At 44.3% G+C, this 14,069-nt stretch overlaps 1 protein-coding gene across 37 annotated transcripts in view; it reads right to left on the bottom strand.

Annotated features, from left to right (window-relative positions):
- Positions 1-14,069, bottom strand: part of ZNF638 (zinc finger protein 638) — a 150,411-nt gene that overhangs the window by 95,705 nt on the left and 40,637 nt on the right. The window contains exon 1 of one of the 37 annotated variants that reach the window (XM_056814041.1): positions 9,170-9,293. The exons of the other annotated variants lie outside the window; for them this stretch is intronic. The gene's annotated coding sequence lies outside the window, so the exon portion shown is untranslated. Of the gene's footprint in view, positions 1-9,169; positions 9,294-14,069 lie in introns of those variants that run through there. 37 annotated transcript variants of the gene reach the window in all.

The raw sequence follows: 14,069 nt of genomic DNA, 5'->3' as shown, positions 1-14,069 counted from the left end.
TTCTCCAACATATTCTCTGAACACTGAGTTTGAGATAAAACTACTCTGTATTCCAATACTACTCAAACTAAGGTAATGAGGGATGGGAAACGTAAACAGCTTTGGCCTGAAAGAGCAAGTCCCAAAACATAACTTCAAATCCTTGATTGTTTTCAGGGTAGTGAAAAGTTCAATGATTACCAAGATATGATTGAAAACAAAAAGATGTCTTTACTTCTACAAACTCAATAACCACATATTGCGAGCACTGCAAAAGGGTACTCTGCTACCATAACAACCATCTTCCAACTACAGACTCCAGTCTGTTTCCAAACTATAGTGTGTCTCACTCTCTATTCTCAAATTTCACACACACACACACACCCCTCCTCTGGTACCTTAATTTCCCTGGTCAAAAAAAAAAAGATAAAACTTCACTGCCCCCTAGTAGGGTGGGGTGGGGGGTTCCCACAGGAAGGCTGTAAAAGCAAGCAGAAGTAGTATACTCCAAGAGGTCTTGGGATACTCTACCTAAAGTGATTACTATCAATATGACAACAGAGTATACAAATACAGGTTCTTATAGGGGTTCTTAATCTGATATCCAGGCCCCTCAGGGAATCCTCAAATTTTAAAGATTTTTTGGTAACTGTGTTCTAATACAATTGGTTTCCTTAATAATGTATTTTATATGCATTTTAAAACATTCTTCTAAAGTCTATAGGCTTTACCAAAACTGCCAAAAGGGTTCATGTCAGAAAAAACACTGAAGACAACTCTAACTCAACTATCCTCTATCTAATGTTATATATCTAAAACAAAAAATACTGTCACATTCTTTCTAAACTTGTTCATCTACATTAAAGAGATCTACATTAAATGAGTCAATCAGCAAATCATATCAGTGCTCATATGGCAGGACGACTTTACAATTTTGAAAGAAATAAAAAAAAACTTAATTATTAGGACATTCTCTGTTATCTGGCTATATCAAACCAATATAGTCAATTGTAAACTTGCCAGTGCTCCGTAAATTAATATTCTTATCCAAATGACAATGAGTTACTTTATAAAGATTTTTTAAAACATGTCATACGAAAAAAGAAGCAAGTTGCCATCAGGAGGCAGAAAAATAAAATCAAGAGAGCCTCCATTGCCACTGTCAAATTTCAAAATATCTTCCAATTTAGAAATTTTCCAGACAATTCACAATATCAAACATTTATGACACTTTAAAATTTGCAAAGTGATTTACTTATGTTGCATCATTTGAGGTTCAAAATTACCCCATTAAGATGGACATTAGAAATATTATTCCTACTTTACAAATGAGGAACCTGCAGCACAGAGGTTTAACAGACTCATCCATAGAACAAAAGACAGCACAAAGCCTCTACCTCCCTTAGGCCAAATTAGATCTCTATCTACTGTGCAGTCATTCTGCTTACTAAAAAATGATTAGATAGATCAGTAGAACAAAGTAGGAAATCTAGAAAAGAAAATGTATCAAAAATCAGTATTTAATAAAAACTAAGATCATAAAATATTTGAGAAAAGAATCATCAATCAGTAAAAAGGCCTGGAAAAATTAGATAATAGAATAAAAAGTGGGTAGCTAGGTAGAGCATGGATTGAGCACTTGATTAGGTGTCAAGCTTGAAGAAAATGTCAAACCACTCCATTATCTTTGCCAAGAAAACAACAAAGAGTCAGGCATGCCTGAAAGGGCTTGACAATAATAAAAAGTCTACATTTAGAAACAAAAGGGTTCTGAGAAATAGACCAGTCAGTCCAGAATTCTGATTTTATAGATAAAAAAAAAATTAAGATCAATAGAAGGGAAGTTATTTGCCCCAAACTTGAGAATGAGGCAGTGACATAACTGGGACTGGAATTCAGGCCCCTGGATAAGTTACTCAACAAATGCAAGGAATCATTAGAAACCAAACTTTAGAATTTTATTAAATAAAAAGACGTAATGCTGCAGAAAACTATATACTCAAAATAAAGAAACAAATTAGGAAAACTATGGTAAACCAATCTAATAAAAAAATAATCTGCCACTCAGGCACAATTAGAGAGTAATTAACATCCATTCTCCAACCCTAAAAGAAAATATAGAAGCAAGGAAACAAGCTGTTGGTCACTTGAAAAACTGTTCAAATTGTAATAAATCTAAGAAACAAATTAAAACCACCTCAATTTGGAATAAACAGCAAAAGTGTGTGCATATATAAAAAACATCCATACATTCACATATTTAATATTGTGGGGATAACTGGCCCTCATTCTATAGATTAGGAAACTAAAATTCAGAGGTAAATAGATCACCTGTAATCATATAGTTAAGAAATATCAGAGGCAGGATTTGGAACCTTATTTTCTCCCAACTTTTTCAACTAACTTGTTACTGGTCTTATTCATTAGTACAAAACTTTGGACCGGATACAATTGTTAACATTGAAGAAGAATGTCTAAGGGCCCAATATGTCAGATGCTGTACTAGGTCCTAGGGGATTCGAAAGTGAAAAACTTAAATTCTATCAGGAGACAGTGTACACATGTATAGACAGAAGGTGAGAGGGTAACAAACCAGTAGCTCAGGGAGTCAGGGATCCAAAAGGTCTTAGAGATGGGGAAGGAATCTAGTCATGGGGAGCAGCTGCTTTAAAGGCGCCAAATCAGGAGCTTAAACGCCATTCAAAAGGAGACCTGTCTGGATTATGGGGGCTGATGGGAGCAAGGTTGTGAAGAGCTTTAAATGCTAGAACAATTGATACTTGATCCTAGAGGTAATATGGGTACTGCATTGGTCAGACCTATCCTTTGGAAAAAAAATCATTTTGGCAGCTGTATGGAGTGGAAAAGGGAGATATTTGAGGAAGAAGACAACTAGGCCACGGTACTGAAACAGGTAGGTTGGTAAGGAGAATCTGAACTAGGATGGCAGAGGACTGGGCGAAGAGAAGAGAGAAAAGAAACTATAACAGTAGAAACATGTGGGAACTGCTTGGATGAGTGAGGATGATAAAAGTGGCAAATCTGGGTGACTAATAAAAGCCGAACTGCTTTACTTGGAATAGTGAAAAATTACAAACAACCTACGTGACCATGACATGCAATACCTGCATTAGAATAGACATTTCTAGAACTAAGGAGAAAATATCAATAGACAAATTATTCTCCAAATGTTTTGAATCAAGAAACAAAGGGCAATGGGGGGGGGGGGGGGCACGTGGCATGCGGCCTGGGAATGTAATATCAGGATACACAATATTTCTCAAGGGTGGGAAAGGAGAAGAATGCTACTAATCCTTTAAGTAACAAAAAGGACACAAATATAAGACAGACCCCATTTGCCAAAGTCAAATTTAGACTTTATGGTTTTTAGATTTGTTCCCTCTCACCTTTTTATTATTTAGCCCCCACAATAACTGGGTAAATTCAATTAGTGTGCTATAATATCCAAAATAAATTTGGGGAAATTTCCACATCAAATTTTAGGTAATTCTCTTACCGGTGCTGATTAATTATGTAACTCAAAATTGTCATCACCCATAAGAATACCAAATGAAATATCTTTAAAAGAAGGAGAAAGGAGCCCTTTACTCTGCTCTCAAGACTAGGTTAGTTTCTGTATATTTCCACCTGGTATTTGCAATAGGTACTAAAATGTTTATCAACTCTAATTCTATTATTATATTTCCCAAACATGGGCAGGGGGCTCATATTACAGCAATGCTCTCTCCTGGGTCCTCTTCTCTTCCATACTTAATTGTGATATCATCAAGTCCCGCAGATTTAATCATCCCTCTGCTGATGATTCTTGGATCTATTTGACCTCTCTCCTACTGGTCAGATTCGCATCTCTAACTGCCCCTTGGACATATCAAGCTTGATGTCCTCCCTTAAACTCACATAGCTTCCTTCATTTCTGACACTCTTGGTGTTCTGGAGCTGGCCTATTATCACCTCACACCTGGACTACTACACTAGCCTGCTAGTGAGTCTTCTGCCTCAAATCTCCTCCCTCAGTCCAGCCTCCAGGCACCATTCTAAATTGGCCCCTTCCTACTTCTCCAGTCTTCTTACAACTCATGCCTTGCTCTCTCCACAAAATACTCTGTAACCTTGACACAGGCTCAAACTGTTCCTAGCACAGAACATTCCATGTCTCCCAGGCAATCCCCCAGAAATGGGATTCTCTCCTTTCTTCTCTGCCTCCTGGCTTTAAGTGTCAACTAAAATCCCACCTTCTCTAAGGAGTCCTTTCTGCTGCCTTCTCAGTTGATTATCTCCATTGTATAATCTTTATCTAGCTTGGACTTCATTGTTTGCCTGTGGTAGCTCCTGGCCAGCAGGAACTGGCTTTGGCTTAGCTTAATTAAAATCCCCTGAATTTAGCAGAATGTCTAGCAATCAGGACTCTGCTTCTGACACTGGGATCTCTATAAAATGCTAATGAATTACAGAGTTGAAGAAGTGAAGATGAAGAGAAGAGGTGGCAGAAAATGGAGAGGAGAGAAGGGTAAAATGAAAAATCAGCAAGGCCAGAGTCAAGTTGGCCAATTCTCCATATGCAGCTCCCAGCCTCCCATTCCCCACCTCCAGGCTAAAGGGAAGTTTATTGGAAGGGGAACCATTGGGGGGGAGGGGAGGGACCTGCCAGAACTAAGACAACCAACTTGTACGGTGTACTTAAATTAACAAAACACCTTCCCCCAAGTCTCAGCAGGGTGTAGCAGTATACTGGCTTGGGCCCCAAAGAGCTGAATTCAGATCCTTTCTAACATTATGAGTGAACAAGGGCAAATCAAATATCCTCAAAGAGCTTCTATTGCCCTAAGTCTCCATTCTTTGAGTCAATGGGGATGGACAGAGATGAGAGGAATCATGGCGGTTCAAACCCTAGCTTTGGCCTAAGATACAAGTCGCCTGATTACCTCATTTGTAAAAATAGGGAAATACTTCCACTACCCATTTTAGAGGGTCCTGAACAAATAATCAATGAACTCAACAGCCCTTAAGTGAATAAGAATTGAATCTTCATTTGATTCTCATATTCTGTATATTAAATGGAAGAGCTATACAAATGAGAAAATCAGGTACAAGCAAACTAAGGGGTTTGCCCAAGGCTCTCAAAAATAAGAAATGGAACTAGATCAGACATATTCTGACTTTTCCTCTTTCTTGAGATCACTTTCAGTTTGGGGTCTTACAAATTTTATCCCATAACATTCTCAGAAAAAAAAATTAAAATGATAGATTAGCAAGCTATGTTTATTTCTCAGTAAAATCTTATCTATGACATTAAGCTTTTTAGTTGGATTCATGTCTTATTTACTATGAAAATTTAAAGCATTTACAAACTGCCTACTGTATACAGAGCACTCAGCTAGGAAAGTATGAAAATGCCAAGATTACCCTCATGGAATCTACAGTCTAGTCAGGAATTATAAGAAAATAGCTATATTTTAAATGATACAAGAAAATTAAATTCCATTTAACAAACATGTATTGACCACATCTAGATCAAGGATGAAGATTTAAAAAAAGATTTAAAGGAAAGAATATCTAGAAGGCCCACCCTCCACAAATGGATGCAGTGCACTGTTTTATTCACAAGAAAAAGAGAATAGATATTAGGATGAAAATTTTATTTCCAAGTGAAATAAGAATTGGTGCCTCACTGAATGTCCCTGGTCCATCTAGCTGAAGCAGTTTGGGACAGGCTGAGAGGTACAGGAGTAACTAAGATGAGCCAAGATGATCACTACTGAGAAGGGATCTCATCACCTCTCTGAGCTAGGCTTTCAGGAGAGAAGGAGCTAGATCCTAGGATAGTGTGGACCAGCTGGCTTTGGGTGCCAGGGGGAAGGGGTGCAATTTGGCTAAAATAGTTCACAGGATTTAGAACTGGAAGAACCTGAAAATCTCAGACTTTGGAAGACATCTAGCATAATCTCCTCTGTACAGATGAAGAATTAAGTGACTTACCCAGTCAGATACCTAAGTGTATAGATACAGTTAGAGAAATGTAGATAGATATGAAAATAGATAGACAGATACAGAACTAGGTAGATAGGTAAGCTAGATTGATTGGATGGACACACATAGATAGCCAGGACTCAAACCCAGGTCTTCTGACTCTCAATTCAGCATACCTTCCACTCTTGGTGCTGTTCTCCAGCCCATCTGTCTCAGACCCCTCATTTTATACACCTGTCCAGGATTAAACCTAGCTGGTTTAGGTCTGAGATTCAAATTTACATCTTTTAAATTAAATACTTTGATCAATGCCCACTAATATTAGGGGAGCAGAAATGGGGAAAGGAAGGAAAAACAAGTTGCTGAGGGGGAGATAGAAAAATGAGAATGTGACAACTGAATGAAAAGGAGAAATCAGAATGTGGGAATAACCAAAAATAAGCTAGTTAGCACAATGGATAGAGAGCCAGGCCTGGAGTTGGGAAGTTGGATTCAAATCTGACTTCAGATATTTCTACAATGTGTGACCCTGGGCAAATCACTTAACCCCTTTTCTCTTTGTCTTAGTACTAATACCAAGACAGAAAGTAAGGGTTTAAAATAAGTTATTCCACTTGATCTTTACACAATAACCCTGAGGTTAGATGCTATTGTTACCTCCATTTCAGAGATGAAAAAACTGAGGTAGGCAGAGGTGAAGTAACTTACCCAGGGTCACAGAATAGTAAGTATTTGAGGCAAGATTTGAATTTAGGTCTTCCTTCACCACTTACCTAGTTTCCTCTGGCTTATTAATCCCTGGTAACTAGTTAAAATGACAGGGATGAATAGTAGAGAAAGCTTAGATGCTGGGCCTGGAGTTGAGAAGACCTGCATCCAAAACCAGCCTCAGTCACTTTACTAGAGCTGTGACTCTGGGCAAGTCACTTAACCTGCCAGTCTCCGTTTCCTCAACTGTAAAATGGGGGAAACAACCTGCCTTCTAGGATTGTTGTGAAGATACAATGAGTTATTTGCAAAAACACTTTAGCACAATGCCTAGCACACAGCAGGCACTTAATAAAAATAAATGTTTACTTTTATCTCAGAAATAAAGACTTTGGGGTGCAGTTAGGACATATGGTAGTTTTGAAATGAGGAAAAGAGAAGACACCTGAAGTGCTCAGGGACAAAGTCAGGGCCACAAATAAAGATTTGGGGGAAAAAGGCACGAAGTAGATTTACTCCACTGAAATAAAGGAAATCAAGGATTGGCAAGAGAAAGAAGAGGAAGGAGGACCAAAGCCCAAAAAGTTTGAGGAATGCTAATGCTAACTATTTGGAGAGATGATTAAGGAGTCAGATTTGATGAGAATGGAGATTCTAGAAAGAAAAGAAGAAAATATGTTAAGACACATGAGTCTCAGGAGTAAACAAAGAAAAATAATTCTTAACGGTTACAAAATCCTTCCACTGATAGTACTTGGTGGAACAAATTAATGTAAGTATCAATAAATGGCAGAGGCAAAACTGCCAGAAATTTCTAAGGTCATTCTAACCAGGGATCACAGGGGAGTGAGAATAGCAAGGCAGTCTTCATGGAGAAATGACCCCAGGCTGAATTTGAAGAAAAATAAAGACCTCAACAAGCAGAAATGGAGAAAGATGCTTTCTAGACCAGTTTGGCTGTTGGAGAACATGAGTGTGAAGAGTAAAGGACTGGATGTGAATATACAGAACATTACAGGTGCCAGGCTAATGAAGAATGAGTCAAGAGTACAGAAATCACCTTGGTGACCTAGTAAGTTAGTGTTAGAACTTGTGCATCAAATAGAATGGAGTTTGCATTCTGCTTTCAACACTCATTCACTGTGTTTCCCTGGATCTCTTGGCCTCAGAGACCTCATCTGCAAAATAAAATGGTACTCCATGGGCTCCTTAAGCCCATTCCAGCTCTCCAGCTCTAAGCCTATAAACTCTATGTGCACTGTGGAGCATCCTGACCAAAAAAGTGCCATGGTGAAAGAGAACAGGAAAAACCTGCATCTGCAGGATGGCAAAAGTATACACATTTTATTTGAAAAGGAGATACTTAAAAAGTATGAGGGAAATACCAGTAGATTACACATTAAAGGCCACTAGCCAGCTCAGTGGATAGAGTATTCCTGGAGTCAGGAAGACCCAGGTCAAATCAGACTTCAGACACTTACTAGCTGTGTGACCCTGTGCAAGTCACTGTTTGCCTCAGTTTCCTCAATTGTAAAATGAGGATACTAGGCCTTACCTCCAAGGAGTCCTGTGAAGATAAAATGAGATATTTACACACCATTGATGGCAGAGCCAGCACAACAAACAGTAGGTGCTAGATAAACACTTGTTTCCTTTCTTCCCTCCCAATACGGTCGGGTCACGTGCACGACTTGCACAAGACCCTTCCCCTCTCTGGCAGCAGTTGCCCAGTCTGGGCTCTGTGGGGCCCTGGCCTCCACCGTTATGTAAGCACCACACAGACAGCTTACACCCTCTACCAGTGTCCAAGGGAGTCTTTACCCCCCACCACGAATGATAAAGTGACGACATCCTAGGAGAAGGCTAGTCCTGAAACGAAGTTAAAATCAAACCATCTGCTGCAGGCTCCCAGGAGAATCCCCCAACTGGCCAGAGAGAGCGGCCCTGGCTGCTGCTCCCGCGGGCTCAGGAATCATCCCCTGCCTGCCTCGTCTGCAGCCCTCGAGCCCCCTGCGGAGGCCCCGGACTGGGCCGCAGGTCCCCTAGGCCCTCCCCGGGGGGGGAGGGGACCGCGCACGCTCCTCCGGGCCCCGGCTCAGCCCCGCGCCTCCTGCGCAACCGCGGAGCGAGCAAAGGAAAGAGGGAGGGGAAGGGGAAGGGAGGCCGCGCTGCTGCTGCCGCTGGAGGCCCCCCGGGGAGAAGGGGAGGGGGCTGGGGCCGGCCCACGACCGCAGCCTTTCTGCTCCGCGGCCAAGGATGGGAGAGCCCGAGGAGACAAGGAGGAGCGGGAGGGGGGGAACCCTCGGCAGCCTCGCTCTGGTTGCCCGCCCCCCGCTCCGCCGCCATCTTAGGCGCCGGCCTCCGCCTCCGCCGCCGCCGCCGCCGCCGCGGCTGCGACACTATACACAATAGCCGGCCCCGCAAGCTGGCCGTCGGCAAATGGCCAGGATCCCTTCCCCGCAGTCCGAGTCTGCCCGCGCCCAGCCCCACGGACCTTGTCCTACCTACGCCAAGCAGACCGGCGGCCCCGGCCCTCTCACCCCCACAGCTTCTTCAACTCCCCTCTCAGGGAGCCCCCGCCGCTGCTACCGCTCCCGCGGCCGCCCTGCCGCACATGCGCACTGATCAGAGCCGCCGTCGGGCCACCCTCCCCCCCTCGGCTCTCCGGCCGCGGGGACGCTTGCGCACTACCCCGATGCGCCAATGAGATGCGAGCCCCAGGGAGGCGGAGAGAAGACCGCGTTCAGAGGCAGCTCCGGGATCTAGGGAGGCCTGGGAGGCAGGCCGATCTGCGCATGCGTGATGTGCTCGCCGCGCTGCCTGACCCGCCGCCCCCTCTAGTATCTGCGCAGTATTTCTCCCTGGCTCCCAGCCGCGCACCTGCTAGTCCCAGCACACCCTGCAGCCTGGGGGGTCGCCCTCGCCTGAAGGCTCTGGCCTAGCGGGATGGAAGGGGGAGGGTGTCACCCCGACGTTGAGCTCCCGGGAAAAAGGCGCCAGCTCAGCCGCTGGTCGGCCCTCCTGCCCACCTCCCATCTCCACACCTTTGCACTCGGCCTTCCCAGCTCAGGCTGAGGGTGGCCTTCTACAAGACCCGCCCCCCCTACCCATCGATAGGATTGGGGCCGTTCGCCCTCGGGCACCCTGACCTGGGCCTTTGCCAGAAGGGGCTTTCTGGTCCATCGTCTATGGAAGGGGAGCTCCTGGAGGGCAGGCGCTACTCTGCAGGGGCTTTAGGCCCGACCTTGGCCCGAGGCACTTGTGTCCCTGCAAGCTGCCCAGAGCTCCGGGCTGCTCTCCGGGATCCTCTGTGCCCAGCTCTTGGTGGGAGGAGAGGCCCCCTATCGCCCAGTCTTGTACCCCCCTGGATTAGAGATATGGGGGGACAGGGGCAGTCTGGCCCGATGCCCCCTAGAGAGCAGGGGAGGGAAGGGACAAGTGACAACCAGGCCAAAGCCCTGCTCTGCAGCCCAGGAGCCGGGAGCCCCATCCCCGCATTCTATGCCCCGCCCCCAGCCCAGCCAGGGATCTCATTTGTTCTGCAAGGTACAATGCCCATGGCCTTGAGTAAGTGAATTCACTTCAGTGGCCAAGAAAGCCGGGTCTCGGGATGCACTGGGCACAACCTCCATTCTTCCTCAGTTAACAAGCCTGTCTAGCACCCGGGACACAGAAGAGCCGAAGGAGTCGATTCACCCTCCAAAGCTTCCCTTCCAACACGCAGGTTCGGGGTGGCTCTGGGGCTGCCAGAAGCAGCACTTTAAGGACTCGGGGTTCCAAAACTAAACCAAATAAACCCCAGGACTGCTGTTCCTAGATGCAGAGATTTGGGCGAAAGTGACCCCTCTTTAAGATGGGGTGCTGGGGGAGGGGCTGGGCTCAGCCCTAATTTATTTAGAGTGACCCTGCTGGTCAGGGGAGGGTGTGATCAATTCCCACCTCTGAGCTGCCTCTAAGGAATAGTAGAGACCCTTGCCTGCCTCTGAAAGGTGCAAAGGTTTAACCCATCCATACTATCAGGGCCTAAACCAGTGATGGCCAACCTATGGCACAGGCAGAGGGCACCCAGCCACCCTCCCTCCCTCCCCCAGGTCCTTAATAGAAAAGCAGAGGGACTTCGATGAACTGCTCCTCACTCTCTCTCACCTGCCCTTTGCCCAGCTGCCAATGGGAGCCCACCCTGGTCAGGTGGGCTGCTCACAGGTGGCAGAGCTAGAGGGGAGCAGAGCACTAGGGCCACTCCCCTCCCCTCTCTACGGGCTCAGGACATGCCTCATGTCACCCACCTCTCCAGTGAGCAGCCCAATGGGAGCTCTTTCTCCCTCCCCCTCCCCTGTGTGTATGGCGGGGAGGGGAGCTGGGCATACCCAACATGTGGGGGGGCACAACACTTGGAAGGGCAGCATTCCACTTCTAAAAAGTTCTCCAACACTGGCCTAAGCTCAGTTAACAAGAACAAATGAAAGCAAGGAGTTAAGGGTCAACTTTCAGGGTTATTCCAAAAGTGTAAGTTTGGATGCCAACTGGTCTGTGCTGGTCCATCTTGGGGCCTCTCAGCTAGCCTTTCCTGACTGGAATTCCAACCACTGTAAAGCCCCTGACCACCCCCTACATTGGGATTCACTTCTAATTCCAGCTTGTATGAGATCCAGCCTTTCAAGAGTTCTGCTAATAACTGTCCAGCCTGGGAAGAGAAGCCTGTCCTAACCAGCCCTTCGGAGGCAGAGGAGACCAGGGGAGCCTGAGCCTCTCTTTTCCCATCTAATTCCAGAAGAAGGAAGCCAGTGGCAGAGAGAATGCCACTCACTTGTGTCAACTTGGTTTGGGGGACCCCCAAGTTTGTCTGTCCCCTAGGAACTTGCCCTTTCAGATTGAACAATAACCTTAAAGTACTGAATGATCCCAGTTTAGGTGGTGATCAGAGGTGTTTATATGACTAATTTAGTGGTTCTGTGTTTTTCCAAGTTGGCACTTCCTTCCCCAAGCTTTCTCTAGTTGGAATGCCTGGGGAAAATCTGTTTGTGAAACTCTATGTCTCTACACTCCTGTCTAATGGCCAGAGCAGGGCCAGCCTCCCCACCACTACTCCCTGCCACCTTCAACTGCTTTTTCCCTGACTGAAAATATTTCCATTTGTCTTTGCATATATATTTCAGAATAAATACAAATACTGCTTCCTCCAGATTTGCTAAGATTTGAGACTCTAGTGAGCTAAAAATTGAGCTTTCATTCTTATTAATGATACCTTCATTAATTATTGAGTACCTATTTGCAAAAAACTCTAGCAAATAAGGGGCAGCTAGGTAGCTCAGTGGATAGAGAGTCAGGCTTGGAAATGGGAGGCCCTGGGTTCAAATGTGATTTCAGATACTTCCTAGCTGTGTCACCCTGGGCAAGTCACTGAACCCTCATATGGCCTAGCCCTTACCAATTCCTCCCTCTTCTACCTTGGACCCAATACTTAATATTGATTCTAAGACAGAAAGTAAGGGTTAAAAAAAAACAACTATAGCAAAAAGGACTCCACAGACTCTACCAGACAATCCTATCCTAAATATAAACAGCTTGAAAGTGAAAAAACAAAAAAGCAGTCACGGCACTAAAATTCCATTTTTAAAGTTGCTATTACATGGTATATTTTTGGGCTTTACAAACACTATTTAGAATTCTAGAATGTTAGAGCTGGAAAATGCCCCTCCAAAAAATCTAGTACCATCATCCCCCTTTCTAGCTGGAGTCAATCCAATTCCAGGAGGAGGGGGTCCCCCCACAACCAGAGCCAGTTAGCCTGTGGCATCTTGAGCACCAGCCCATCCTTCCTGGTCAGAGTTGGCAGGGAAAGCCTGAAGTGGGGACCATAACCATTCTCTCCCACTCTTGGAGTCCACTCCCTCCTGAGAGCTTACAGAATATACAAACAGGACATCAAACACTAAAAATGTTGGCCACCTTCTTCCAAGTCACCCAAGCAAGGACAGGACTGCTATGCCAGGCATGTTCTCCAATCCCCAAAAGCTCCTGAACTTTCCCCAAACAGAAATAATATCCCCAAAACAAAGCAACAACATCTAGGGCACCAAGGATCCAAAAGAAGGTAAACAAACACCCTAAACCCTTTATAGGAACTGGCATTCATTGCCTGAGTCCCTCAGCACCCTGTCCTACCTCTCCCAGCAGACCCAGGACTACCCCCACAGGCTCATACCCATACCTCTTCCCCAGTCCCCCTTTTGCCAGTGCCTGAGCTGCCAAAGCCCAGAAGGTGTAACAGCAACCCTGAAGGACCCAGCTGCAAAGCTCTTACCTGCCCAAGCAAGGCACTGGACACAAGGGAAGCCATGTGGTACTCCTCAGGGAAAGCTGACAGAGACCAACAGAGACTGAGGCTGGAGATCTGGGAACTGCCCAGGTGGGAGAAGGCTAAGACACCTGGAGATCCAACTACTAAGGATGCCTTACCCAAAGGGGAGGGAGTCAAAAGTGAGTGATAAGGAAAATCGGGGGAAGGGACCAAGAATTCTAGGTAGAAGACATCCCAAACACCTAGAATATGAATGAATAAAATCAATATGAAAAACAGTAACATCAGAAGGAAACATGGCCTCCATTCTTGTAAATGAGTTTAAGCATCTAAGAATAAATACTTCAAAATAATGGGAAAGGATCTAATGGCTAATGAGACAGAGGACCAGGTAGAAGTTGAGGGGAACAAAGAACCACAACATACTCTTCTTGAGCAGTTTAAAAGAAAAATGAGAAGGTACATAGATTAAAACAGGAGAAAGGAACTAATATACAAAACTCTAAGAAGAAAGCAGTATCAAATGAGAAGAAGGTATCTGGGACATAGGGAAGAGAGCCAGTGGAAATTGGATCACCTTTAAAAAAAAGTAATTGAAGGAACATAATATAGGTATCCATTCCATATCATAGGGGTTTCAGCGCCCCTGGGATCTAGAGAATCCACATAAAATTTTTTGGTCCTTTCTTCATACCAGAGAAGAAGTCAGAATTTTTTTCTTTTTCTTTAATGGGGTGTTTAAAGTGCCTTTTATGCATTTACTAAACTTTTAAAGACATTTCTAGCCTTTTTGTGTCATCTCCTGACTTTTTTCTCATTAATTTTAACTTTTTACTTATTTTAACTTTAAAAAAGAAATTGTGCATATTTATGGTTTTATTAAAAGATAAAATATATTATTATACAATATTTTACAGATGTCTTAAGCATTTCTGAGTTTCTAAAGCTTTTCTGTGTTATCTGCAGCTTCCACAAAACTCTCCCAAAATTCCTATTTATTTTCTTATGCCACCCACAATATATTGTAACCTTGATAGGGAAAGTTGCAATGTGGAAGAGATGCCTGTACTGTGTTTACACTAGAAAGGGGAGG

This window comes from Monodelphis domestica, chromosome 1 (genome assembly GCF_027887165.1).
Source record: "Monodelphis domestica isolate mMonDom1 chromosome 1, mMonDom1.pri, whole genome shotgun sequence".
Classification (NCBI taxonomy): Eukaryota; Metazoa; Chordata; class Mammalia; order Didelphimorphia; family Didelphidae; genus Monodelphis; species Monodelphis domestica.
This window is presented reverse-complemented; position numbering and strand designations above follow the sequence as displayed.